This window comes from Halyomorpha halys, unplaced genomic scaffold, assembly GCF_000696795.3.
Source record: "Halyomorpha halys isolate HHAL.00 unplaced genomic scaffold, Hhal_1.1 Scaffold7.1, whole genome shotgun sequence".
In the NCBI taxonomy this organism is placed as follows: domain Eukaryota; kingdom Metazoa; phylum Arthropoda; class Insecta; order Hemiptera; family Pentatomidae; genus Halyomorpha; species Halyomorpha halys.
In genome coordinates this window covers 1840399-1845470 of record NW_027110368.1, presented here as the reverse complement: position 1 = coordinate 1845470, position 5072 = coordinate 1840399, and the positions used below count along the sequence as shown (strand labels likewise).

The 5072-nt window shown below is 29.7% G+C and overlaps 1 protein-coding gene across 2 annotated transcripts in view; it reads left to right on the top strand.

The window, feature by feature from the left end:
• The window catches only part of sff (sugar-free frosting), a 354072-nt gene that overhangs the window by 86899 nt on the left and 262101 nt on the right, over positions 1–5072 (top strand). The window lies entirely within an intron of this gene.

The window sequence follows — 5072 nt, the reverse complement described above, 5'->3', positions numbered from 1 at the left end:
TTTTTTAATGTATTCTAATTTATTATTTAACATAGTTTGAAATTAATTTTTATTATTTAATAAATCCTATTCATATGAATATTGACCAAAGTAAAACCATAGCAAATAATTTAATATAATTTATACCTGGGATTATTTATTGAAAAAATGACGTCACAATCTAAAGATAAAATATATTGAACAACCCTCTATTTTGAATATTTAAAATTTTTATTTATTTCAGAAGCTATGAAGGATTGAAAAAACCTAATCTGAGGCACTGATCCCCCCCTAGATATAGCCCATGAAACATAATTTCTCAAAAGTATTGTTTGATTGCCATATTGCAAATTAAGGTTCAATTACTCATTAAGAGAAGTTTAATTTCCTATGAAAATTACTGAAGAATTTTTGATGAATAAGAGTATCCGAAATCAACAGTAACAAGTATTACTGTTTGTATCAGATCTATAATATATGTAGGCATAATATAAAATTGCTACGAAAAAAAATTAATAAAAATGTATTCTTATATGGTTTTATTTTTGTACATTGTGGGTTTAATATGTTTCAAAAAAGATTTTTTCCTCAATCGTTCTGATTGATAATGAATATATGGATCCCATTAAAAAAAGTAAAATAGCGCTAATAAAGTTGTAAATAATAAAATTAAATTACTCTAGTTTAAGGTGGCATGATAGGACTATTATTGTGATCAACAATCCGAACTAACAACTATTGTCCTACAGCTGAGTAGCTCTTTAGTGAACCCCTTTTAGGGCTGTAATGAGGCGGTGGTCTGAGACCTTGCTAGAACCAGCTTAATCTATTTCAAATTACCGTCGTTAAATTGTCTATTGTGGACTGATCTAATTTATTACCTGCACGACTACGCCTCAGTGTTCTGTTATTGTTATTGTACAATGTACTCTAGGAATGTTTTTAAAACACCTAAATCAAAATCAACATGCAATGGAATATGTAGAAATACAGTTTATTAAACCGTATACTATATGTTAGCGGTTATTTTCATGAATGACGTAGATTTATTTGTCTATTAAATTTTAATCATTCTAATATTCTGTTTTTATTTGTAAACATTATTCATTTTGAAGTAAAAAATGTTTTTTACTTATCGATGGCTTAAATCACAGTGGTGCTAAGTATATTTCTACTAACTAAGTAACTTTCTACTAACTAACTTATGAAAATAACAATTAAACATTTTCTCTTTTAGGAAAATTGCAACTTTTCATTTTTTTTTTAATTGAAAAGTTTTAATTTTCAACGAATGAAAGAGAAAACGTTTAATTTAATTTTTTATTAAGTTAGTGAAAATTAAATTAGCGCCACTGTAGAGTAAGCCACCGATATACACCTTCGGTCAAAAGTTCAAAATCGCCGGTTCTATTGTTTAAAAAATTTCAAATTAGTTCCGAAATATAGTTCAATAAATATGGTATTTGCCAAAAAAAAGATTTTTTTTTATAATTGGTTCTGTAAGTATATTGGTTTGCTGAATCAGATTGTCATTTCATTATTTAGAATTGTAAATTCAGTAAAATTGATGTAGAGCTCTCAATCAATCTTCCCTGGTTTATAACTGCGATGCGGCTGATAGAGAAGCGCTGAGATCTCTTGGAACTCTGCTTTTCCTTTACAGATGGGTTGTAAAGTTTGGTTCATAGTACCCCAAGGATGACAGTAAATTTTCTACTTAGGTATGAATACGTGTTAAAATAAAATAAAAAAAAATTTACATTTGTTTTATTATTTCACTAATATAATAACAGTATTAATTTACTTTTTACATAGATATAATATTGTTTTATTACATTTGTAATCTTTCTTTTTTTAATTATTTATTTTTGTTTTGTATCATTTTGTGCTCTGAGTATGAAAGAATACTTAGCGTTCTATTATTCATTGTCCCTTATTGATGGATCCATTACTATTAATTAGGGATTGGAAAATTTTCTTATAGATTGTCATCAAACCCAGTTTTGTCTGTAACAAAGTTTAGGCGCTCAAATACCGCCAAAATCCAACAAAGGAAACAAAAGATTATTGCTATTTGCTTCATTTTCAATTTATTTTTTATAAAACTGATTGTTATAAAATTGGTCTTATTGAATTTCCCAACCAACAAGAATATCAATCGACATTTTTTTCTCGAATTGCTTTGAAAGTTCTCTATTTCGTATTTGAACATTACCTTTATGGAATGTATATAGTAGGATCTCATCCAAGCTGGTGGTACTACCTGTAGAATCAGGTTATCTGGCAATAATACAAGTTTGTTTACCTTGTACATGGAACGGACATATTCAGCATAAACACTACCAACCCCTGAGAATGTTTTACCACTCTACTGAATATAGTGGGAAACCAAAGCAGGCGTTTTGTTGGATTTTCACGATATTTAGACAACCAATACCTACCTACATGTACATAAACCGTGTAACTGGAAAAACAATGTTTAGATACCAAATAAATAGGATTTTTTTTTTCTTTTTAATTTTGTGCACAAATTATTTTGAGATATAAGCATCACAAAATAAAAAAAGAGTGCAATTTCTTTTCGATATTTTGCTTTTCCTGAAGTAAACTCTGAATACAAGTTGACGAAATCCTCAAAATGATTCGGTACCTCAAAACATTAAGAACCGTTTAGAAAAATAATTACATGACTTTTTTTATCTGATTGCCAAAAGTCCCTATTGAGTGTACTACTGATAATTATATACAGATAAAGTAGAAGTCGTTTTCTTCATTCCAATAAGCATTGTAAGTTATTTAACTCAAAATATGAATGCTTTAAACAAATTGTTTTGTGGATTGTAGTTATTCAATTTCATTTTAGATTGAATCTCACAAGTCTCGTCTTTAAATTCTATCTAACCAGTCGATGATTTATTTTTAAATATTATCATTAGGTTCATTTTTTAAATATCATCTTTATGTTGTGATAAAAGTTTCATTTCAAAAACTATTTTAGTTTAATTTTAATTAGAACATATTAAAAACAATCCAAAAAGAAAAAAAACAACATTTATCTAATATCAGACAGCCAGGCTGCTCTAAAGGCAATTATCTCCAGTACTATAAAGTCTGGAATTGCCTGGAAAGATTAAAGGGACTAGTCAGAGGCAATAAACTGACCTTGATGTGGATCCCAGGACATGGGGGGATTGAAGGAAACGAGATGGTTGACACCCTAGCTAGGAAGGGATCAGAAATGATGCTAATTGGTCCTGAGCCATATTGCAACATACCTGTAACTGCAATTTAGGAAGGTGGTTGACTCCTGGGAACATAAAAAGAAGGAAAAATACTGGACATTGAAAACGGGCATGAAGAAATCCAAGCCATTTATTGAAATATCAAAAGAAATGGCAAAATTCTACCTTAACTTTAATAGGAATGAATTGAGGACGATAATGGGACTCGCACGAGCAACTTTGCCTTAAAATATCATCTTCAGAAGATGAAGTTGGTGGAGGATTACACCTGTCGTCTATTAATGGAAGGCGAAGAAAAGGCACAACATTTTCTGTGTAAATGTGAAGCCCTTGCCTTCCAAAGACTGCAGTGTTTGGGACAGGATAGAATGGAACCTGAAAACATTACTAGAACTGACCCAAAATAATTAATGAGGTTCGTAAGAAGCATAGAATTCACATGGAATATCTTGTATAAAAGAAGGGTAACTCACAAAAGATCCAACTGGGTCAAGGTGAAGAAGGTAATCCCAACCCTCAGTGCAATAATAATAATTCGTTTTAATTAAACCAAAAATTTAGGTAGTTCTATACTTTCGAATGGCAGTGTATCAAGAGAATGCTAAATTAGTTTTTTGCAGATAAAAATAGTCTTTGGGGGCAGATCTCTTTAGAGTACGTGTTTACGTTGGTATTTCTCCAACGTAGCTCGTTCCTATTTGTAGAAATTGAAATAGTTGTCTATCTAGAACATACTCTTCAGGTAATATAAGTTAGAAAAATAGTAAGATGTATTTTCACTCTGGTATCGCCTTAGAATTATATATATATATATATTCCTACACTCTACAAAATAAAGTTGTTCTAATGTATGGAATTTTTTAAAACTAATGCACATTTTTTGAGTAAATAGTTCAATTTTACCTAGACTACAGAAAAGGTAGTAGGAAATGTAGTTATTGAACTGTTTCAGGCTAAAAACAAAAAGTATGAAATATTTAAAAGTATTGTTCAGTTTTCGTTCAGCTCGAAATAAATGCCCCAGGAAAGAATTTATAAAACCTTTTTAAAGTAGCATAAATTTAAACTTTTTAAGTTTGATATTTCCAGTTGAGCTTTGGGGCTCAACTAAGCCCCCAAATTTTCGAATTCCTCTCGTATCCAATCCTTACAATCCAAAATCCTTCGTAAAATCCTCAATGCACCTTATGTTACTAATAAAACCATCCATAAAGACCTAAATTTTTCTTATGTAACCGATCTAGCCCGAACCCGATATCATTCCTTTCATTATGAACTCCCTAACCATCCAAACCCAGTAGTTTCTAACCTTGCTTTCTGTTCTATTCCTGGCAATCCTTCAAGGAGCCTGAAAAGAAGATGGCCTCATGACCTTATATTGTAAAATGTTTTTAGAGTTCTACTGCTAAGTAGTTTCTCTACATGCTGTATCATATCATTATCATTATGTCATTATGATCAAATTTACTTGTTGTATTTTTTATACAGTTGTAAATATCAATAAATAAAAAAAAAATTATTTCTAGAGATATAGTTAAGAAAAATAATCAATATTTTAGGAATAATATATTCCTATTTGAATAGTCTAGTCGTGAGCTTAATTTTTAACAGATCCCTAATTGTATCTGATGGAAGAATGAGAAATAAAATGAACTATTGAATGGCATGTTTCATGATTAATTTATAGTTTATTTATTATAGACTGTGATTTAAAGCATTGTAAACTTTTACACACCTAAATGATTTTTTTATCTCAAAGTAAGATGCGATCTGATAATGTTTTTATTATTATATTAATTATTTTTTCTATTACAATCTTTGTTCATTTTACCGTCTACGCAAATATCGTTT